Source organism: Sorex araneus, chromosome 2 (assembly GCF_027595985.1).
Source record: "Sorex araneus isolate mSorAra2 chromosome 2, mSorAra2.pri, whole genome shotgun sequence".
NCBI lineage: Eukaryota > Metazoa > Chordata > Mammalia > Eulipotyphla > Soricidae > Sorex > Sorex araneus.
In genome coordinates this window covers 103,188,175-103,213,090 of record NC_073303.1, presented here as the reverse complement: position 1 = coordinate 103,213,090, position 24,916 = coordinate 103,188,175, and the positions used below count along the sequence as shown (strand labels likewise).

Below are 24,916 nucleotides of genomic sequence, written 5' to 3'. Positions count from 1 at the left end.
CCCATCCCTTCACCAGTGTGCGTTTTTTGCCAACAGTGGCCCCAGTTTTCCTCACGCTCACCCCTACCACCACCCCGAAGCCACAGCCTGCCTCTATGACAGACACTTTTCCTCCTCCTCTCTTTCTCTCTTTTTTTCTTATTTTCTTTTTTAGGCACTGTGGTTTGCAGTACTGTTACTGAAAAGGGAATGTCATTTTACCTCATTTCTCAGTTTTTGTCCCGAGTGATCTTTTCCAACTATCATTGTCATCGTGGTCTTTTCTCTGTCCTAACTGCACTCCTCCCCACCCCCACCCCCTCCTGCTTTGTATCAAGCTTCCTACCATGGACCAGTCCTCCTAGCCCTTGTGTCCATGTATCTGAGTATTATTTGCACACTGTGTTATTTAAAAGGGTCTTTAGTTGCAGGATGAGAAAAAATTGCTCTGAATCGAGAAATCTGACTGTCTTATGGACATACCTTTTTAACTAAGGTATTCATTGACAGCATAGTGGTAGTGGGGAAACAGTGAATTGAGGGGCTTTTAAATTAGAAACCACAAGCATTAGGGACTCATCTTTATCCTTCAGTGAATATTTGTCATGCTGCTGTGTATCAGGTCTGGTGAGGAACTAGAGAGTCAGCATCCATATCCTCAGGTCAGGGGGTGATGACGTCCAGGCTTTTGAAGTGGACACTCACCAGATGATGATGCCAGAGATGGGATAGACACTAAAGGGTCCCTGGGCAGGGAAGTACCTTTTTTTTTTTTTAATTGAATCACCATGTGGAAAGTTACAAAGTTCTCAGGCTTATGTCTCAGTTATACAATATTCAAACACCCATCCCTTCACCAGTGCCCATATTCCACCACCAAAAACCCCAGTATACCTCCCGCCCCCGCCCCCCCACCTCCAACTGCATAACTGATGAATTTCACTTCATTTTCTCTTTATCTTGATTACATTCCATATTTCAACACAAAACTCACTATTGTTGTTGGAGTTTCCCCTCAAGAGAGACAGCCCTACTACCAAGGAAGCATTTTGATAATTAGTTTTCCATTGCTTAGAATGAAGAGATATGTAGCCCCACTGCTCCAATTACATAACTCTTTTTTTTTCCTTTTTCCTTTTCCTTTTTTTTTCCCTCATCCCCCTTCCCACGCCTCATAGTATGGTGGACGCCATGCTGCGTTTCTCCCCGAAAATGGGAAACAACCGGGAAAGAGGGATATTTCCTCTTCTCGGCTGGCATGGGGCTGTTGCTTAGTTCACAGTCTGGAGAAATGGCTGCTACTTTGATTACTTTCAATATTTCAACAAAAAGCTCACTGTTATTATTTGGCATATCCCCCCAAAGTCAGACCTGCTAAAAAGGAACCGTTTCACATTGCTGACAATTAAGAGATGTTAAGTCAGTTTTGGATTTCTGTATAAAGTCCAGGGAAAATTCTGCCAGAAATTGCATGGCCCATCTCACAGTCCCAGTGCATTGCTGTAAGAAGCTGCTCTGGATGCCAAAATGTGTTAGAAGGTCTCTGGAATCAAAGTCTTTAGGTGCAGAGGGTCCGTTTCGCTCTCAGCAGCTCCGGATTTATCTGGGCCGAGGGCATGCCGGTAACACCCACTTCCCATGATTACCTAGGAGCCCCAAAGTGTAAAAACTGTATACCTCTGGGTTAGGAGTCTTGGAAGATGGCTCCCACCACGTGGATATTGCTGCTGCCGCCATTTTCCATGCAGAAAAACAGGGTGGAGAGGAAAGATCCTTCCCCGGGCAGTGCGGAGTTGCAGCCCAGCTCACAGTCCCAATGCATTGCTGTAAGATACTGTGCTGGATGCCAAAATGTGTTAGAAGGTCAGGGAAATACTTCTTGAAGCCGGAAGACCCGTTCCTGAAATTTCAGATGCCACTGGAGTTGAGGATCACTGTGCCCGTTGAGTCTCGGTTGAGCGGTACTTGCGGAGGGAGTTGAGAACTAGATGGCCATTGGAGACAGGAAGTAGAAGCACTGGCCAGGAGATAGTGAGAAGATACTGAATGAGAGGACAGACGAGCCGAGGACTGGACCTGGTGAAATCATGGAGAATGTAAAGGAACTTGATGCAGAAGCTAGAAATGTGAAGTGTCAAAGAGCTCAGTGTGGCCCATTAAGAAAATGAAATTTTTGCATGTGGGTTTTGTCTAAACGATGTTGTTATTAGATTAAATAAATCAATTAAATTAAATTAAAAAGAAATTGATGAAAATTTTACTCTTTTGATCATGTCCTCATTAAGGCATAGTATTTCAGAAGTGAACAGACTAGTAGTATCCAGGTAATGGGGTGGAGTAGGGTGGAGTGAGGGAGATGTTATCCTCAGGAAAGAATATATTTGTGTTTAGATTTGTGTTTAGTTACTTGGTAGCACTACATGCAAAAAGCCTTTGGACCTCCACGTAAGCATTTGAAGACAGAGAAGAGATGACCAAATTTTACAACCAGCTTGAGACTAAGCATTCTACTAGAGCCAATCAAGTGTTCGTAGGAATCAAGAACCTCACAAGGAATTGTAAGATCTGGCTACATTGCCCACTTTGCAAGCAGGAGGCCACAGATGCATCCCCTTATGCCGCCCACTGGCTCCAGACTCCATCCTGGCAGCTCTGCTCTCTGTGATCCCCAGTCCTGCAAAGAGGTTTGGTTTGGGGGCTTTTTTTTTTTTAGTTGCACTACAGCCAGGTCTGTGGTGCACACCAGAACAAAAGGATGTGTGAGTCCTACAACCAAGAGTATGTCCCCGTCCCCAGCACTGCAGCCAGAATGTGTTGGCCTGAGTACAACACTTAAGGAGTGTGAGCCCTGGTGAGTGTGCTGTTGGTGCTGTTCTTGCACCAACAGCAACAGAGAGGGGAAAGACAATATGATGCAGAATGTCTTTTCTCTCTTTTTTTTTTTTTTTTTTGCTTTTTGGGTCATACCAAAAAGCTCAGGGGCTTGACACAGCTTTCCAACTTGACTGAAAACAAAGTAATGCTAAGTGTTCACTCAAGAAGGAAAGTCCTTTTCTGCCATTTATACTACAAGCAAGCAATTTCTTTCTTTTTTCTTCTTGCTTGATTGAGCTTTTGTGATTTATAATACTGTTAATGATGGTTTCTCGTGAACATAAATGAGCCAGACGGTTTCTCTGGTGATCCCACAGTGAACCAAATGACCAAGGTTCTTTCTCTGTAAAGCATAAATTTTACTCGGGGAACAAAACATTGTAATGAGTGCATAGAATTGTAACAAGTGCATAGACTTAAGTTGATATATGATGTTCAGACCAGTGAGAAAAGTTTGCTTTATTCAGTAGAAATTTCTTGAGCAACTGCCTAATATTTTACAATCTAAATTTTTTGCTTTACATTCAGATGTGTGTCAGGGAGCCAGAGAGATATTACAGGAGTAAAAAGTGTTTGCCATATACACGGCTAATGCTGGTTCCATCCCTCACACTGCATAGATCCCTGAGCACCACCAGCAGTGATCCCTGAGCACAGAGATACTGACTGTAACTGGTTGTGGTCCCTTCACCCACAATGGTGTTTGCGTTGTATGCAGCTGACCTGGTTTGGGTACCCGATGCTATGCTTCCAAGCACTCTAGGAGCAATCTCTAAGCACACAACCAAGAGTAAACCCTGAACACTGCTCCTGTGGGCTCTGCTCCCCTCCCCAACCCTCACCCCCAGTGTATCTCAGGGACCCAGTGGTCGTGCCTATCTGTCAGGTGTGAGGCAGCAAGTTTGATCCTTGGCACCACCTCACTTCTTCTGTGATCTCTGTGGCATGGCCATTTGGGACCCCCAAAATCCCAACCAAATGTTTTTGGCACATCACAGCCAAATGTGTGTGACCCCTTCCTCCGTAGCAAAACAAAGGAATAGAGGAAAGGAATAAATAAATAAATAATGCATCCAAGAGTGATTGAAAATTCAGCGTAAATTTAATACCAAGCTCTGAGAGGCAAAAAAAAAAAAATGCTATTTAACCTGTTAGTCCTTTTCAAACACATTAGAAAGTGCTTGGGAAGATTTATAAACTGAAGAATACTATTGCATTTTTTCTGGGACAATAGGATAAAAGTGATGCCTTCAAACAAAGAATAACATGCTTGAAAGATGTACTAGAAGGTTTTATATACAATTAAGCACAGGTTTGCCCAGTGGACTGAGCACAGACTGCCTGTGGGAGCCCACATTTGAATCCCAGCATCACATGATACTGAGCGTCATCAGGAGAGACCTCTGAGCACAGAACCAGAAGCGGCCTCTGAGCACTGCCAGGTGTGGCCCTCAAACTTACCCCAAATACAAACAACTGATGTTTCAACCCCACATTATATGAGATGTTCCATTTTCACAGATGAAGTCCAGCTGTCCTTACGAATAAGACTTAATGAGCATTTTTCAGGTGTTCCCAGTGTCTTAGATATGGTTCTGATACATTGCATGTGTTGCCTCCCATAGTGTTCAAAACTATCATCTTAAGTAGGTGCAAATAATAGTTTACATATTTCACATGTCTGCAGAGCCAGAATTCAAACTCAGGTGTGGCCAGAGACCTCTTTTTTGAACCTTTGTGCTATTCCAAGCCTGTCTTTGTTTTCTGACTTTCTAGCACTCTCAAAAACCAGCATCCAGAAGATCATTTTGGCAGAGGGGAATTTAATTTAATCTGTCTGAAGAGTCCGTTTGGATGGTGTTTCCCCAGTTCCCAGCTGAAAATGTGTCAGGAGCTTGTAAGGACCCCTTTCTCATCCACATCCAGTCTTGGCCAGAAGATCTTTGAGGACAGTGCTTCAGAAGTCAGGTTTTCATCAGTTGCCAAACTAACTTGCAGAAAATTACTTTGAAGATTTCTGGAGTAAGAGAGTTCCTTGTTTATGGTAAAAACAAATGAGTAGACTTTGAATAGCTCTCATTTCAACGACACACATTTGCAAGGCTGGGTTTTTATTACTATTTTTTTTTTTAATTGAATCACTGTGAGAGACACAGCTACAAAGTTGTTCATGATTCAGTTTCAGGCATTCAGTGTCCCAACACCCGTCCCTTCTCCAGTGTACATTTCCCCACCGATGTCCCCAGTTTTCCTCCCTCTACCTGGCACCTGGCTGGATTTTATGTTGATGAGAACAGAGAAAGCCCCTGCGATTAGTTTGGTCCATACTAACATGGAGCACTCTTCCCCACAGCGCTTAGATTCAAAGGCATAAGGTCTGTTGAGCAAGAATGCCTGGAGCATACATTGTGTTTAAGAAGTCTGCACCCCCATCTGTCATTGTTTTAAAATTTTAGGTTTGGTATATGGGCTGGAGCTAGTCGGGCATTTGCCTTGCACGAGGCCGACCTGGGTTTGATTCCTCTGCCCCTCTCGAGAGCCCAGCAAGCTACTGAGAGTATCCTGCCCATATGGCAGAGCCTGGCAAGCTCCCCTTTTCGTATTCTATATGCCAAAAACAGTAACAACAAGACAGGTTTGATATATGTGTGTCTGTTTTTTTGTTCAAACTTTGAAGACAGTTGGGAAGGTTTTTTTTTTTTTTAATTTATTGAAAGATTGCTGGACTTTGAAAAACATAGAGATTCACTTTCCTGTGTATGTTTATTGGGGCAGAAATACATAAATGCTTGCAGTGTATTTTTTGAAAATTGCATGCTCTCTACATGTCCCAGATTTTTCTGAAAAGGGTTAAGAAGCAGTTATAGTTTCATGATCATGTAATGTGCAGATTTTTTTCTCTCCGTTTATCCTGTTTATAAAATAAACGTAGTGTATAGCTATTGATAGGGGTTCAGCAGAAGAAGGTCATTATTTCCTTATATTAAAGCAACATTTATTAACTAAAAATAACCCATTTTGACTTTTTACTTTTATTCTCTTCCTAGTCACACTTCTGGTTCACATTGATTTTGTCATGTCTTTTCCAACCATTTTATTTTCTATATCTCAGCACAATCTGAATCCTAGCAAATAGTTGTTGATAACATTAATAAACACCCACATACACCACACGTGTATTAAAATAAAAAGTATACAAATTATCACATTTTTAAATAAAATATCACATTTTTATTAGACTTTATTAAACATATCTGTGATGTGCCAAATGACAGTCTAAATAATAGAGAACTGTATTTTCTCTGAAGGTGGGACCACGCATGATTTAAGTTTTTATTTATATATATTTCCAATTTTTTATCATAAAAATTTATTTTCATAACAAAAAAGAGTAAGATAGTGAATAGTAGGATAAAGTAGGTAAATATCAGTAGTTGTTTTATCTGCCAGCCATGTCTACTATAAAGTGTAATGAAGGAGGAAGGAGAAATAGGCAAATAATAGCATTTTCACTAGTAACTAAATGTATTAGCATAAAATGGGTAGGATAAAGTAGGTAAATGTCAGTAGTTGTTTTATCTGCCAGCCATGTCCGCTACAAAGTGTAATGAAGAAGGAAGGAGAAATAGTCAAATAATAGCATTTTCAATAGTAACTAAATGTATTCTGCAGAAAAATGAACTTAAGAAATATAAAGATGTTTTTTAAAAAAAACGACTTAAAATTTTCTGAGGTACTTGAGGCAATGGAAAATGATTATCACTCAATAAAATGAATATCACTCAATAGCAGGGGGATTTTAAGTGGGAGAGACTTGAATGTGTCTAAAAACTAGTGCAAAATAAGAGAGTAAAAACATGAAGATTAAACTGGTTTCACAGTGGGGGGAAAAGTTATTTTGTAGAATCAGTAGCATTTGACACCTATTAATTCAGAGCTTAAGTAAAAGCTAGGACACAGAGATAACTTCCAAATATTCAACTTAAGTTGCTGGGCACAAGGGAACCTCATTAACTAAAAATAACCATTTATTTAGGGTCTGTTATGTTTCAGACGCCGTGCTAGTTGTGTTCACAGATTAGCTGCTTAACTCTTTACCACTTTATGAAAGTTATCCTTACTAAGCCCACATTGTAGATAAAGCAGCTGAGTTTTTTAGCAGCAGTAGATGAGTCCTCCTAGGACAGACAGGAACCAAGTGTCAGAGCTGAGATTGGAACTTTAGCTTGTAGTCTGAAGTCTTATTCTAGCAGCACATGGCACTATTCCTTTACCACAAGATACAGACCCCAGACAAAGCATGCTTAAGGTTGGGCCATAAGTCTTGATATTTTTACATATTGAGTTTATAAGATTGGCACACTATCTGTTTGGAAACACACCATTGGAAATAAGTTCTGGAGTTCTGGAGAAAGCAGTCATCTAAAAATATCCTTATCGGGAGATGGGTGAAACTTAGCAAACAGATAAGATTACCCCGGGGAAGAAGTAGTCAGCAAAAAGGAATGAATTCTGGGAAAGCTACTTTTAAGAAGCAAGAAAAGGGACACTGAGGTTGTAGGGACCAGAGAGCTAGTGCACACAGCCAACCCGGGTTCAATCCCCAGCACTCTATATGGTCCTCGAAGCAAAGCCAAAAGTGATTTCTGAGTGCAGAGCCAGAACTAAGTCCTGAGAACCACTGGGTGTGATAAAAAAAAAAAAAGAGGGGTGCTAATGTATGAGATTGGGGAGGATTTAAGTAGGGTGAATAGGCAGACCAAGAAATTAAGCAGTTTAAGCAATTTAAGAAGGTTGAATAGGCAGACCAAAAAGTCCAAAACTAACATTGCTGAAGAGCAAGGCCAAAGTGCTTATTCTTATCTACCAACTCTGTTGGGTGAGTTGCTGCCTTCTAAAACCTAGCTTTGACGACCTGTAAAATATGACTTAGCAGGCAATCCCTGCTTCTTAAAATTGTTGTGAAGAGTAAAGGGAATATTAGATGTAAAGTCCTTAGTACCTTGCCTGCTGAATGGTAAGCCTGCTCAGTGGACCACAGCCTGTTTTCTGAAGTGCCAGTTCTTACTGCAAAGAAGTGACTGCCCTTCCCTGGTGCCCAGGGGACTGTTTTGTCTATAAACAAAATTCAGTCATAGCTAAAATGGAGAAACATGTTTGTAGCTTATGTGAGCTCCATGTTCCCTTGTCTTAGAGGATGTTGAACTCTGGGAGAGAATTTGGATTAGTAGGAGTAGCTACATTCTGGACCTCTTAGTGCCAAGCCCAAGGCCTTGTTTATAATTGATGCTGAACAAAGTATTAATTGGTAACCATTAACCCCGGGGCAAGCTTTTCTTTTGCTTTAAATAAAAAAGATACAGTCTTGATTATGGGCGTTTGGGGGTTCCTAGTTTGTCTCAGATCAATTTCATGTGGGGGTTGTTTTATTTACTTTCCTCTATCTGATCTTTTCAGGGGATTATATACTTTCTCAGATATTTCACTGGGTGGGAAGGAGACACTGTAAATTTGGGTAGGAAAAGCAGATAGTATTCTAAGTGTGCATTGGTTTGCCTTCTAAATCATTATCCCCTATACCTGTAGTGTGGAATTGAGAGATTACTGCTGAATGTTCTTCCGGGTAATTTAAGATGACGTCGTATAGGCAGTCTGATTTATAAGAAAATTACATTCAGAAAATGTGATTTTCACCTCAGGAAATTCCTTTGGGGAATATTGGTTTTACTTTCTTGTATGGGTTACCAATATTTTCTTTTTCTTTTTTGTAATCAGTCTTTGTAAATTCTGTAAGATTATCCAGTGTTTTTGAGACTACTCAGAAAGCCTAGAGAAGATTAGATATTTTCCGGTTTCCTAAGGTTGTATTTCTACCTCTATAGTAAGGTATTTCTGATTCCAAAAAAAATGAATTTTTTTTTCAGTCGGAATTTTAGTCAAGCTTTTCAGGGTTAGGTTTGTGATTTGGTCCTTAGTAATATCAAATTATTCTATTTCCGTTTACTTTAATGCATTTAATAGTTTAAATTTGAATACCTCCGTTGTTCACATTTGGTTTTTGTATCTGACTATATGTAATAACTAAGTCTTAAGCATTCTTACATTTTAGTATTTGAGTTATTGGTATGCCACAAAACATTTTACTATGACATGTACCTCAGATATTTGAATTACAAAGTTAGATGTAAATGGCACCCAATTTGCAAGAGTAAATAGTGCCACCCTTTAAAAGAAAGGAAAGTGGGACTGGAGTAGTAGGTCAGTGGGTAGGGCATTTGCTTTGGACGAAGCTAGCCAGGGTTTGATCCCTGGTGTCCCATATGGTCCCTGGGAAATGCCATGAGTGAATTATTTTTTTAACTTTTTTTTTATTGAATCACAGTGAGATAGACTCTTACAAAGCTGTTTATGATTGGATTTCAGTCATGCAGTATTTCAACACCCATCCCTCCGCCAGTGTACATTTCCCAGTACCGCTGTTCCCAGATTCCCTCCCACCACCACCCACCCCCTGCCTGCCTCTATGGACAGGAGCTTCTCTCTCTCTCTCTCTGTCTCTTTCTGTCTGTCTGTCTGTCTGTCTGTCTGTCTGTCTGTCTGTCTCTCTCTCTCTCTCCCTCTTCCATCTCTCCCTCTCTCCCTCTCCCACTCTCCTTTTGGGCATTGTGGTTTGCAATATTGATAACCAAAAGGTTATCAAGAATATGCCTTTACCTACTTTCAACCCTCAGATCTTGTCCAGCATGATCATTCCCAGCTATTGTTGTCATACTGGTCTCTTCTCTATCTTACCTACCCTCACACACTTGTGGTTAGTTCCAACCATTGCCCAGGAGTGATTCTTGAGTGCAGAGCCAGGAGCATCTCTGGGTATGAACGGAAAGGAAATTTATTATGCTTCTCATTCAGATTTTGAGGCTTAATTAGGTTTGACTTCTAAAATAACAAGAACAGAAAAGAACTAGCATGTACATCCCATATATAGCAGATTCTGAAAGACTATGTGTTTATATAACTGACCAGCATAGATTCTTTACAGTATTTTTCTTACTTTGTTTTTGGGCTGGAGTGATAGCACAGTGGACATTTGCCTTGCTCACAGCCGACCTGGGTTTGATTCCTCAGTCCCTCTTGGAGAGCCCGGCAAGCTACCAAGAGTATACCACCCGCGTGGCAGAGCCTGGCAAGCTACCCATGGCATATACAATATGCCAAAAACAGTAACAAAAGTCTCACAATGGAGACATTACTGGTGCCCACTTAAGCAAATTGATGAACAACAGGAAAACAGTGCTATAGTGCAGTGCTTGTTTTCTGTTGTTGTTTTATTTTTTGGTTTTGTCTTGGCAAAGTGAAGGACTTCGAGTCTAATATTTTAAACTTCACTTTCTTTGAGCCTTAATCCTGTTGCTGATTGATGTGGCTGAATTGTCTACATGTGACTGAGACTAAGGTTGTGAGAAGACAGTCCAGGAGTGAGTACACATGCCATATCCCCAAGTCCTATGTGTGGTGGTTTTAAGTCACGAATCCCTCCACTTGTTGGCATTCCTCTCGTAAGAAGTTAGGAAGATGCCCCCTTGCCTTCAGTCTGGGTTCTGAGACTGTCTGACAGTGAACACTAGATGTCTGATCACTTTTTGTTCAGAAAATGTGCTGGTTTGGGCTTTAAGAAACAAGCAGCTTCTACTTCCTGTTTTCTTGGATAGTCGCTTTTGGACCCAGCCCCCGGCTGTAAAGAAGCCTGGACTGTCCTGTGGAGAGAGGCAACCATGTTGGAAGTGGGTCTGCAGCTCTGGGAGAGTGGCCCCAACTCAATCTGTGTGAAGCCGAGACATGCCCTGTCCATACTGGAAATTTATGGCAAAATAAGTGACTGTCATGTTCAGCCACCATATTTTGTTGCCAGACAAGGAAGCAGAAACATTTTGAGGCACTGTAGAAACATGATGGCTGCAGTATGCTCTTGAATAATGATTTGAGACATCTGGTCCTTCCTGCTCTAACAAAAAAGACTTTCCAGGGACTGGATCGATAGTATAGCGGGTTGGGCATTTGCCTTGCACGCGGCCAACCCAGGTTTGATTCCCAGCATCCCATGTGGTCCCCCGAGCACTACCAGGAATGATTGCAGTGAGTGCAGAGCCAGGAGTCAGCCCTGAGCATCACCGAGTGTGACCCAAAAAAGCCTCCCCCCCCAAAAAAAAAAGACTTTCTAAATGACACAGGGGAAATGAGTCTTCAGCAAGGAAGGGAATAAAGGTTAGCTAAGATGGGGGGCAGGCAGTGGAGAGAGAAATGATGGGATATTTCAGGCAGTGTTTGAGTGTCATCAGAAGTCCTGGCAGAAGGCAGCATGGTGTGTCTGAGGAATTGTTTGGGGAGTATAACATTGGTCATAGGAAGTGCTGATTGCTGTAACAAGAGAGGATGGCAGAGTTTGAGTCATGGAGGTTCCTGTATGCCAGTGAAAAATTGACTATACAAACAATTTGTTGATCTTGTTTGTTTTAGGTAGCCTTGGGAGAAATCTGATCAGATTTGTGTTTTAGAGCCTACCTATGTACTATGAAGAAAATAGGTTTCTAAATATTAAAATTGGAGGTAGGAAGCTCAGTTGTTACAGAAATATAGACAAGGACAATGAGGGCATGAATTATCACTGCAGTGGTAAGAAAGAAGAGAAATAGAGCAAAGAAATAATTAAGTGAGGGGGAGGAGCATTATGTTGTAACAGACTATGGGGAGAACCTGAAGGTAGACTCAGATTTCTGAATCTGTACTACCAGAAGAACTGAATATAAGGAAGAATATCCAAGTCAAAAATTAAAGATTTAAGCCAGAGGTAAGTATGTGGCAGTGTCAGAAGATTGTTGAGGGGCCAGAGAGAGAGAGTACAGTGGGTAGAGCACTGGCCTTGCACATGGATGACCCAGATTCAACCTCCAGCTCCCCATATCATCGCCCAAGCACCACCAGGAGTGATCCCTGAGCACAGAGCCAAGAGTAAGCCCTAAGCATTGCCAGGTGTTGCCCAAAACAAAAGTAAAAAAAACAAAGGTGATTGTTGAGATTATTGTTAAGGTGAGCTCAGACATGGAAGAACTGTTTGGTGATAAAGAAACGCATGAGACTGAAATCCTGGGGTAGGGTAAGGTCCTGGTATTTAAATGGTTGTCGGAAGAAAATGGACTCACAAGGAGATGGAAGAGATGGGGGGGGGGGGGAAATGATTCAAGAAGCTTCATGAGAACTTAGGGATTGTCTCAGAACCAAAATGAGCAGAGTTTCAAGAAGGGAGTAATCTTATGGGTCAAATTTTAGAAACAGTTCAGTGAAGTAATGGGGGAGCCGAGAAGTTATTAATAATTTTAGCTAGAGTAGGCAAAGCCAAATATGAAATGGAGAAAAAAAAGTGAACATAGATGAGACAGCCACCGCAGTGGAGAAGAGGTGGAGAAAAACACAGAGACACGAGGTAGTGGTGGACCACGGAGCATGGTTTGGGAGAAATGGAAAATGAGTATTTTTATGACCCAGGGGTTGTCATGGAGCCAGTAAAAAGGGAAGAAGTTGAGAGAAAAGAATATGAGGTGAAGGGTTTAGAGTCTAGTGGAATCTTGAGATTGGAAGAGTATAATACGGGTTGATCTAGATAAACATAAGTTTATTGGACTAGGGCAGGAAATTGAAGCTCACAGTTGATTTCTTTGATCTTTCAGTTGTACCCAGTGGTGTTCAGGGGCTACTAACTATTCTGTGCTGAAGGTCACTCTTAGCACTACTATGGGAACTGTGTGGTTTCAGGGGTTGAGCCCCGATCTCCTTTATGCAAAATATGCACTCAGCCCAGTAAGCTCTTTCTCCAACCCCTGAAGATCATTGTTGTTTCTTTTTCCCCGAGAAGCAGGAGACATTTGGTCATTCAGAGGAGGAATAAAGCCACAGTTAATAGGTGTGTTAGAGAGAGTGCTAAGTCTTAGAATACTCATTTAGGGAAATTCAAGCAAGTAGGTATGAGAATTGATAGCTGATTTCGAAGATCTGGTTGATGTTGACAACCATAGTTTTGTGCTGTTAGCCATTGCCACAGGTAAGTGGTTGTATCCTAGGACGTGCCTGTACCGCCCTAGCCCACTCAACTCCCTTTTCCAGCTCCTGAATAACCTCCACAGAAAGGAGAGCAGGAAGAGATTGGGCATTCTGTGTAAAATTGGAGACTAACTTGTTCCATATCTGGGGGGGTGGGGGGGAACATGAGAGTTCGAGAAGGCATCATAGAAAAGGTCTGTGAGAGAATGCAGATGCAAACATGCCCAGAAGAGGATGGCAATTTCCAGTTTCTCACATAATAGAAATTGGGGGTTGGATATAGCTTGGTGGCCTGAGGTCATGACTGGAAAGTCTGGTGAGAAGAGACTGCCTCTGGTTTCTTTGGTGTAAGCCCTGTGGGGGCATAGCTAACCCTGTGTCCCCAAGCAGTCTCATAAAGAATAAGTTTAGTCAAAGATAGACTCACATCTAGGGCAGTGTGGTAGAGAACCTGGTGGAGATGAAGGCCCTCTCTGGGCAAAGCTTTGCAATGGGTTACCAGTGGCCTAGGTGGGGAGATCCTAAAAAATTGTAGAAGAGTAATATCTAGTCTTGGTTATTGCATATCTCTTACTGCGACGGCCAGAAATTCAGCAGTGATCATAAGAATACTAGCCGAGTATGGCTTTCTAATTTATAAATTGCTAGTCTCCCATTCCAGGAAAAGCCAGTATCTTTGTTTCCAATCACATTTGATCGATTGCCATCAGTTTTAATACATAGAATTTCATGAACCCAGCTTGTTACCACTATGTAATTGTAAGTCTTACTACATACATCACCAAAGTTCTAGTGCCATCATGAAAATGACCCCCACTTTCCCTCTTCTCATACATAGTGTCAATCCCGTTTGCTCACTAGAGTGCAATCCGGGATTAAGGTCATGCTGTTAGGGAGGGATGGAGATAAGATAGAAATAGAGATCTTAAATCTGTTGTTGTTGCCCCAAGCTATACCACCAAGGAGTTTTGGTGCTATAGCTGGAATGCAACTGGGCACCTCCAGTCCAAGCACTCTGGTATTGAAGGAGCCGTTGAGGCAGCAGCAGGAGAAAGAGGACAGGAGGTGTGTTCAGACTGGGTTTGGGGGAAAGCCGATTGGAGGTGGAGATTTGCATGCAGACTGATGTGTGTGTTCTCAGGATCAGCATCCAGGGAAGATAAGGGAAGGAAGGAAGGAAGGAGGACTGGGCTGGAGGAGAGGACATGATGCTGGCTCCCTCCACAGACGAGCATTGGGAGAAGATCCTTCAGGGCTTCCCTGAGTTGGGGAAGTGGGACCAAGCCTCTGTACTTCATCAGTCAACTGTGATTTCAGGCCACTCTGCTACTAAGACCTTCTCCAGAGGGGTCTTGTGAGTGGAGGGTTTCCTGCCAGCAACACTCCCATTGGCTACTCTTCTGCAGGCATCAGGGCAACCCCCTCAGAGTGACTTCTTAGGTCCTTAGAAGTCCTACCCGGAACTGCTCCCTAGCCAGTCACTAAGCTAGTTACCCGCTGATTCTGGATAAGCTTATTGAAGTCTCAGCATCCTCGACTGTAAAATAGGACCCCAAAAGGTGGGAACTCGCCAAGGCTTGGTTTCCTTATTTATGAAAGAAAATATAGTCATAGCCTCCTTTGGGGAAGGTTGTGAAAAGGATTCTGGTGAGATCATAAAGTTAGCCAGACTCTGTCACACTGAGGAATGTTGTCATTACACCAGTTGTTAAAGTTTCTAGTTCACTGCCCAATATGTAATATTTGCTGTGAAATTTGCTTGAGAAATATCACTGAAAAATCTTCCCCGGGTAGGGAGGGGGATGAAAATCTTCCCAGGGGTTGAGGAGATAATGCAGAACTTCACGGTGTTTGCTTTGCACGTGGCTGCCCCTGGTTTGACCCCCAGCACAGAATATGGCTCCTCTTCGCCCCCGACCCCCATCCCCCGGCAAAAAGCCAGGAGTGAATCCTAAACCTCACCATATGTGGCGCAAAAACAATTAAAAAACAAAAACCCCAAAATCTTAGAGTCGCTTAATGTTTTTTTCCTAGAGGCCAAAGCCTAGAGTACATCTTTACTGCGCTCTTGTGGGTTTGGGTTTCAAATCAAAGGCCATGGGAGGAGATGGCTCTGTGGTGAGTCAGTGCGGTGGAAGGGAGTGGGCCCGTGAGCATGACTCTGCCTGGGAGAGTCTGACTCCTAGGCTAAGTCACTGATGCTGGCCCAGTGCGCACACAGGTTCTTCAGAATGGAAGCAAGAGGGGAAACTTAGTGATGAGGTCATCTGAGCCACACTATTCCACCAAAACATCACCATGGCAAAGGATGATTGTCGTGTGAGACAGGTTGCTTTTGATTCACTGATGCTAAATATACATGTGTGATCATAGGTTTGGTGATTCATGTGACTACTTTTGTGCATCCCTACCTACTGTCCCGCACCAGCAGCCCCCCCGCCCCCCCCACCGCTTATCCCCCTTGCCCGCTTATCCTCCTTGTCACCACCACCCCCCACCCCCATACACACACATATTTTTCTTCTGCAGATCTGGATTCTGTTCTGCTGGCTCCCTCACTTTGAATTGGTAATTCACTCACCTTCCTCTCTGAGCTTCTGTATCCCTTCAAAAATGAGGATTTGGTTCTAGAAGAACTCTTCTCTATTCTATCACCAACTAATCTTGTAATTTCTAATATGTCTTACACTTAGTTCCTTAAACTGTAGGTCATGACCCTATATGGGGTTGCAAAACCATATGGGGTCATGAAAAATCTTAAAAGATTTTGTTTTAAAATTAGTTTCTTTATGATTTATTGTCAGTAAATGTTTGATTTTTGAACCTATCTTGTATGCCTATCTTAGGCATGAGGTAACATAAATAATGCTCAGGTTTTCGAAGGGATCATGAGAAGGAAACGTTTGAGAAGCCCTGCCCTGAAGCACACATGTTTTAGGGCAGGTTGGGTTGTGTTATCCCAGAGATCCATGATCTTATTTTCTCCCTAAGTACAATAGAGAACAAGAGGTTGAAGACAGCCTGCCGAGAAAAACATTCAGTAGTTCTGACAGGAAACCCCAATATTTACATTTGAGTGAAAACAAGAAGAAAACCTGAGTTTTGTGACTCAAACAGAGTGCCTCATAGTCATCACAGAATCGTGTCCTTACCTGCCATTTTTTGTGGAATTATACTAATTCATTGTGTCACATTTATTGACGATCACTCTTGTGCTGGCTACTTTGCAGAGCAAGTTCATGCATGCTGTCCCCCAGCTCACTTACCACAGGGACACAGTGTAAGGGGATCATGTTAGGAAGGTTGGGAATGGTGAACTCTGTTTTCTACTGGAAAATTGCACATAGGTGTTAGTCTTAGTCGAGCTCCGATGTCACAAAGACTTTATTGTTTCTGGACACATCTGTTTTTTATTTTTCACTTTGGCTTCTGTGCTCTGCTGTTACTATTTTCATATAATTGGGTTTTTGGTCCCTGTAGCTTTTGAAATATCAGCAACTAACTGCTTTCACTGGAGATTCATCATTGAGGGCATTTTAATAGAGCTCTTATTGGTAGCCTGAATTCTGAAATGTAATTTAATCAGCATACTTACACTTTTACGTTGTTTTCTTGCCTGAACCATTGTACATATTCACAGAACAAATATTTAATCCTTACGATTTTGTAACCAAGGGATTTAAAGATTAGCTTTGAAAATAGGTCAAGGGAAAATATCTGCTTTGGTTTAAATGACAGGTAAGGAAGAATGGGAGACAATCTAGAAGCTTGTTTTGCAAAGCATTTGTGAAATCAGATTTAAGTAATTTTATGAAAGCTGATGTCTGTATTGCTAGTGTATGAGTCAGACTTTTAAAAAATTTTTCCGTGTCTTCATTTATCCATTCACAATTATTCATCCATTCATTGTTCATTCATTCATTCACCAAATATTGCTCTAGATACTGGGGTAACAGACAAATAGACAGCCAGAGTTTTGTACGTGCCAGGCATTTTGAAACTTGGGAACGAACCTGGTGCTTTTAACTCCCTAGTCTTGTGTAACGGACTCAGCATTACTCTGGAGTTCAGTTATTTTCCTAAACTTCCTGGTCAATAAATTTTGTTGGATCCATTCTGTTTCTTCCACCTCTGAAATGCTGTTGTTCACCCATTTACATAAAATATTCCTGAAGTAATAGTGGTTTATGAAGTTGTATATATTTTAAATATACATCATATTTCGACATTTCTATAGACTACATTACAAACACCATCAAAAGTCTAGTATCCCTCTGTTACTATACAGTTGGCCCTCTGTTCCTTTCACAGACCCTCAAGCCCCTTTTCCCATCTGATAAATGCCCACTCTATTTTGTGTGAGAGTTTGTCTTCATTTTGTTTCATTTATCTGTTTTATTATGTTATCCTCCAGATGTGAGTGGAATCATGTAGTATCTGTCTTTCCTTGTCTGACTTACTTCACACAACAGAATATCCTCTAGGTCCGTACGTGTTGTGGCAAATGGCATGATTTCATCTCCATTTTTTAGAGCTAAGTAGTATTCCATTGTATGCAGACCCTCCATTTTTTTTTCCCAGTCATCACTCAATGGATACTTTGGTTGTTACCAAATCTTGGGTATTGTAAATAGTGCTGCAGTAAATAAAGAGGTGCACATATATTTTCAAATGCTGTTGTTGTCTCTAGCTAAAAACCAAAAAGTTAAATAGATAAATTATTTGATTATTTCTCTTCTATGTAATTTGAGGACCATCCATACTGTTTTGCATAAATTGGCTACTGTGGTTTGCATTCCCCCCAGTATCCCCATCATTACACAGCACAGTGTGTAAGTCAGCCTGTGTACCTTATACTTTAATGTGAGAAGCAAATAAAGGCAATCTTGAAGGTTCTCAAAAGAATCTAGCATTATATAGACAAGTACTAGTCATATGGCCATCATCATGATTTGACCATTTAACTGTGCATCCTCCAGAGAACATGGCCAGGTATGTGAGAGTTCCTGCAACTGGAAGTTGCAGCCCCCAGCCAGCACCTCAACCAAAAATGCGCTCGCACTGCGGCCAGGAGAGCCAAACCTGGCGAGCACTACGGTCAGAATGTGCTTGAGCATTATGTTTTTTATTGTTTTCTTAATGTAGGAGTACTGCTACATTATTCAGCCTCTGACTAAGCTGGTTGAAGTGGGCATGAACTCCACATTACTTTTTTAATTTTTTTAATTGAATATCTATAAGATAGACCATCGCAGAGCTGTTCATGATTGAATTTCAGTCACACGATGATCCAGCACCCACCACCAGTGCACATTTCCCACCACCAATGTCCTCTGTTTCCCTCCCATCATCCTCCAACATCCCACGCCTCACCCCCAGCCTCCCTCTATGGGGAGGCACTTTTCTTCTTGCTGTCTCCTTTTCCTTTTGTGCATTATGGTTTGCAATACAGGTACTAAGAGGTCATCATGTTTATTCAGGGCATTCAGTATTTTTATCAGGACAGTAAGGCTGGAGTAGCTTTTTATCTCCGTGGCAGCTATGGAGCATGGATGTGACTGTCAAGGCTTCTGGAAGCACAGGGAGGTGGGGAGAGAAAGCTCATCCCGACCCCAAGAAAGCCTGGAGATATCAGTCACAAAACCTGCATACCCAGACTTTCAGCAGATTATATCTTGGTGAGGTCCGTCCTGAGATGGTAGAGTCAGGCCACGGGTATGGCAGTGATTTCGGATTGTGGAATCAAGCAGCTGCCGGGTGCTCTGCTTGGGCAGGTACCAGGCCAACCTGCCCCCCTTCAACTTGCCCAGTCTGTTTAGCCATGCACAGGTCCAAGATTAACTGGGGCTTTTAGTCCCTTTTGAGATTTATCTATGGGTCCCTGAAGCAAGGCTGGTAGAAGAGCTTATATGATGGCACTGGAGTTGGTTCATGGGGGTGATTGCCAGTGCTTCTAGAGAAGTGGAAGGAGGTAGCCCAGCCTAACTCCAAGAAAGGCAGGAGATATCAGTCACATACCCAGATTTTCAACAGGTTAATATCTCAGTGAGGTCCATCCTGAGACGGTGGAGTCTGGCCGGGGGCATGTGGCAGTTTTGGGTTATGAGAACAAGTGGCTGCCGGGGGCTCTGCTTGGGCAGGCACCAGGCTGACTCCCCTTCACCCCGCCCCCACCCCCGATTTACCCCAGTCTGTTCAACTATGTGCAGGTCAAGGATTAACTGTGGCTTTGGATCTCTTTTGAGATTTATCTATGGGTCTCTGAAATAAGGCTGATAAATGAGCTTGTATAGCTGAGCCAGAGTTGGTTTGTGGGCATGGCTCCCACATTCCTAACTTTTGGCTCTTTAGTTTCTTGGTAAACTTGGTCCCAAGTTGTTGGGGTCTAGCCAAAGGCACAGCAGCAATTTGGGGATATCAGGAAGTCTGACAGCACCATCAGGCTGCTGATGCACTCGCCCCACAGGTACAGGTTGACCTGCTGGCGGCATCATGCGTGTGCATTATAATGAGAGAAGAATGTGGCCCCTGGCGGGCACATGTGCAGGAACCACAAGTAAAGTACAAACTGCACCGAGGAGTGAGGCCCAGAGCCTGAGCAGCACATCCAGGTGGACTTGTCACTCCCATGGGAGAAAACGGGAAGTAACTCTGGCTGTTCGCCCACATCCCTCTTTTTTGAGATGATTTATTCCATACCCCGCAAGGGGGAATAAAATTTATACTCCAGGAAGATCCTTTGTGTATCTGTTCTGCTCAGTTTTGTCCGTGTCTATCATAATGGACTGTCACTGGACTCTACAGTATGGCCAGGGACGGGGCAGGATAATCTTGAAGCCACTCAGAACCATGAAGAGACAGACAAACCCAGAGAGAAGCAGCACTGTATGGGGGAGAGCTGTCGGGACATTTTCTGAGAACATTACTGTGTCATCTTGCAGCCTCAGTGGCTCATCCTAGCCTTCCTCAAATAATAATATAAAGAGATGTCCCTGCACTCTCTCTTGATCTAAGTATTTCCGACTTACTCCTGGAATCACCACAACCCTCTGAAAATGGTGTTTCTTCTGCTTTCAATGTTACTCTGAGAAAAATCTCAGGCCAAGAGCAGAACTGACAACCAGAGGGAAGCAAGTAAGATACCTTTCAGGTACAGTTTTAAGGGAGTGCCCCTTAAGATCCAATAGTAGTAGATAGATAAGTAGTAGATAAGTAGTCTATGGGACTGAAGAGATGGTACAGGAGATAAGGCCCATGTGCATGCAGTTGACCCTGGCTCAAGTCTCCGGCCTCACATTTGGTTCTCTGAGCAAGGCCAGGACTGTTTGCTGACCTAGAGCCAGAAGTTATCCCTGAGCACAGCCAGGAATAACCTAGCCTCCCACTCTGCCTCCCCAAAATTGGGATCTAGGAGGAGAAAGTGTGTCAAAAAGTAGAAAGCTAAAACAATAGATGTTTCTACTGGGTGATCATTGCAGGAGCTATAATTGAAGTTATTTTGGTTTTTTTTTTTTCCCAGATAACTAATGGGCATTTAAATTTCTTGTGTAAGCTCTTTTAATTGACACATTCAGGGGTGATACTGTATCTTCTTTTTAGGGGACCTTTTATTGATGGGGAGACCCTAGTACTTTGGTGACTTAGGACAGCTCCTGGGAATACTCTGCAAACTGGGTGATTTGATTTATTGTTCAGGCCAGACATGCTGGAGGCGCCATGTGGTGTTGGAACTTGAACTTAAGTTATTAGATACACCTCTAATTACTGAGTTAGTACCCAAGACCCAGGCTTTTGGACACTTTTAGTGGTGGTGGTGGTGGTGGTAGTCGGTTGGTTTTTGCCATGAATTGAACCCAGAATCTCATCCATGACAAGTTTGCATTCTGCATTCCTGGCCCCTGAATGATTTTATTTCCTGACTATTAACTTCTTTTGTTTGTCTGTTTGCCCATTCCCCCAAATAGGTTAAGGTCCACTTAGTTCTCTTACTTTGACCCAGAGAAGCTGGTTCATATGTGACTCTCTTTGGTTATGTGTATCCCATAGCATTCCAGAGCAAAGAGGTGAAATATGTTTCTTTCACTTTCTCTCTTAATGTGCAGTGCAAACCAAACGATCCCATTTTAAAATAGTCTCAAGGCACAATTTAATTAATTTATGACCCATCCTTGTAAAATTTTCACCAGAGAGTTTGCTTTTTTACAACAAGAGTTCTGATGGATATGATATGCCCTGATCACAGCTCTCTTCACAACCAGTAAGTCTTGTGTTCTGCTTCCAGCATTTGTTACTAGTAGTAGTTCATGGACTTTTGACTAAATCTAAAGCTTCAAGGGAATGTTGAATTGTTTAGGTTTGTGCTACAAAGGAAAACTTAATTCCCTTGAGTCTTAATAACTAGACATCCTGAATCCGCTATCATCATCATCATCGCTAGTTAAAAGCATCAATCAAATTAATTGCCCAGGAGCCCTTACCAAGCTGGGAGTGTAACAGAGTTGACATAACTGGTTAATGTGTCTCTGGACGCCTTTGTCCATCCAGTCATTCATTTAACATTTATTGAATACGCGTGGACTTTATGAGGCCAAAGACTGGTCACTGCCCTTAGGGTTGTTCAGGACTCGTATCTTTAAACAAAAATTTCAAGGCAGTGTAATAGGTGTTGTGCTAGCAGTAAACCGATGAGACTCATAGGAGAGAGTGACCAGTGTGTGATAAGACAAGACATGAAGATGAAATTGGAAATTTATCCATTGGAGGCTAACTAAGCAAACCCTCCTGTCCGTTGCTTAGAGAGCCTGAATTTTATCCTTCAAATAGCATGCATGGGTTGTTTTACACAGGAGCAAGTCACGATCAGCAGGTACGCAACAGAGTAACAGGCATTTAAGGGGGAGGGGAAACCGGAAGAAGGAAGACAGTAGCAAGACAGTTGCTGTAATCGGGAGGGGGGTCTTATCTGACTCTCCAGGTGGGTGAAAGAGGAGTTGAATCTGAGAGGGACTGGGGAAGTGGTAGCAATGTGATGTGTAGCAGAAATAAGCGGGTGGTGCCAGGGGACAAGGCTGTGACTTAAATGCTGAGGTAATGGGGGGCAAGGAGGGGGACAAAGATAGAGGCATCAGCCTTTGACTATCTCTAACATGAGTGAGATTTATAGCAGTTGAGTCACCTGAGGCTGATTCAGTCCTACCTGTTCATCTTTGAAACCTGCATTGCAGTGGCTTTGGCTTCTTCAGGCTGAGACCTTTGGGACGGTGCTGAATAGCTATGAATCAGGTTTCAGAGGGAGCAGTCCTGGGGTTTCGCCATGGGGTGCTGGCGGGTGCACACTGACTTTTATTGCAGTGGGACACCCTTTCGAAAGTGACTTCAGCTTCACTTCTTAATAACTCTCTAATCACAGTGTGTTTTCTGTTTCACCTGGATATTGATTATTGCACTTAGAACTTTGTCTCTTCAGAGAACTGAGCAACTTCAACTCATTCATCTGCGTAATATCCCTGTAAGCTAGTAAGTGGGTGTATGAGTGAAATGCAAACACAAAAGTTCATAAACACGAAAATTTGTAAATGTATATCACAGTGATTCTCTAATAAAAAATTTTTAAAAAAAAGCTAGTAAGTGGGGTCAGTTGCCCCATTTTCTAGATGGCAAAACCCAAAGAGATATTTGTATCTTGCCCAGGGCAATTCGACCTTTGTTGACTGAACTAAATTTGAATTCTGCCATTTCCTTTACCTTATCATCTCACTCCTACCACAGCTTTGTCATTCTTGACTTATTAGATCATGTTAGGCATCTCACTTATTCAGAAATCTCAGCATTTGGATTTCCAAAAAGGCAAGCAAGGGAGGCAGGGATGAGTGAAAGTGGTCCCATGACTAATCCCTGGTTGGAGAGGAGCAGGACTGGTAATGGAGCATACATAACCTGGGGAAGAAGTTCCATTTTCCTGTGGTGCTGTGACATCAGTTCAAGGATTTCCTCTGGCCCTCTCCTATCACTTCAGCCCGTATCTCGCAGCAAAGAGAGAGAGTAATGGAAGTGGTCTTTTTATGTCCTTCCTTAAAGCTGTGTGCCATCTGTGATGGAAAGAGCACTGACTTCGGAGCAGTAAGACAGCCTTGGGGGCAGTTTCTCCCACATGGGAGCTGGATGACCTTGCCCTGGATCCCTGGCCTACATACAGCATGTAGGAAGGGTGAGAGCATGATGTATGGAGCCTGCTGCTGCTGCATACATGGTTCCCAATCAGAAGCCGCATGGAATGCTCAAAGGGTTGTGTGATTTTCCTTTTGATTGACAGGGCCGGGAGAATTGAACTTTTGAGGAATTGCAGCCTATTAACAGGGAAACATCTCACTGTTGAGTCAACTAGATGCAGTGTCGCCCCTTGTCCACTGACAAATATGGGAAGGTACTTCCACTAGGTCAGTCATCAGTGTGTGCCTTCCAAAACATTATAGTCATGTTACAGTAAACTTTTTATATTTGTTGCATCACACAGATTTATTGAAGTGATAAACGCTATTATGGAAAACAGTGTGCGGTAACTATGGTAACAGTTATTTGATCTCACAGTAATTAGCTAAGCATTTAGTTGCACAATACTTTCACAATGCCTTCCTGGTTAGTTCATTAAACAAAATTAGCTTTTGTTTGAACTGCCTTCCTACAGTGTCCTAAATTTTGATTTTCACTCAAAAGAACTGGAAGGTGTATTTCAGAGCTACCTTTCCAGCTTAGAGTTTGGGGGCACATTGGAAACTGCCACTGCCTTCCAGTCTTTCTGCCCCCATGTGATTGTGATTCATCCGATTATCTTTGGAAGTGTGTCTCTCAGTTTAGGAAAGCCGGCACAGAGATGACCAGCACGGCTGGAAGCCTGCTTAATTCCGGCCCTATTTCTGGCACAAACTGCGGGTTGGATCAGCTGGGAAAGAAGGCTTTCCCACGACTTCCTTTTGATACCTGCTGAAACTGGGTTGCTGGATTCTGAGTATTCAGACCCTTAAGGCTCGTGAGCATGGCCATTTCTTGGTGATCTCCTTGTCTTCTGACCAGACTGGAAGCTAGTTAGGCGCCCAGGTTTTCTGGAGCTGGTAGCCTCTTCTTCCCTGCTCAGCGCCAGTCAGGTCCCTCTCCTGTGATGTGGAATGTGTTGTTGGTGATTCATCTGAACAGTGATGTCATTCTTAGAGAAGCTCAGAGCTTCTGGGACGGGGGCCTGGCACCTGTGTTTGAGACAGGCAGCTCCGCCCTGCCCGGGCCTTGTACAAGCGAGGCCTACCTGGTGGTGTTGGGCAGGGCAGAGGTCCCAGGCTCAGAGAAAATCTTCAAGTCCTCAAGCTTCCAAAGCAAAAATATCAGAAAAATGATACCCAGGGAAGTCTCTGGTTTTATTTACTAAAACCAGGGGCTTCCAAAGTAAATTAGCAGAACAAATTGTATAACTTGTACAAAATTCTGTACAAGCACCTGTATTTTTTTGTTTAAATTCTGCCTGCCTTGCAGATTTTATTTTTAGTCCACTTAATTTTATTTTTTAAGGCAATTTGAATTTTTAAAACGCTGCATTTGGGGCTGAGCGATAGCACACCTGGTAGGGCGTTTGCCTTGCGTGAGCCCTAGGACGCATGCCGACCCGGGTTTGATTCCCAGCATCCCATATGGTCCCCTGAGCACCACCAGGAATAATTCCTGAGTACAGAGCCAGGAGTAACCCCTGTGCATCACCGGGTGTGACCAAAAAGAAAAAAAAAAAAAAGCTAGTTGCATTTGAGTTCAGAGTCAAACTCAGTTGCTAGTTAAGACCTTGCAGTTTCCAGGTGGGTTTGTGTTTGGAGAGGGGTTCAAAGCATTTCCAGATTTCCACTTCTATGTGTGTTTGTTTTCCTTATGATATGGTGAATTTTTGGTGTTGGATCAGTGCAGCTTTAGTTTCGTTGACTAGAGTTACATATTG

The 24,916-nt window shown here is 42.7% G+C and overlaps 1 protein-coding gene across 2 annotated transcripts in view; it reads left to right on the top strand.

Annotated features, from left to right (window-relative positions):
- NSMCE2 (NSE2 (MMS21) homolog, SMC5-SMC6 complex SUMO ligase) overlaps positions 1-24,916 on the top strand; it is a 253,682-nt gene that overhangs the window by 146,057 nt on the left and 82,709 nt on the right. The gene's annotated exons all lie outside the window — the stretch shown is intronic.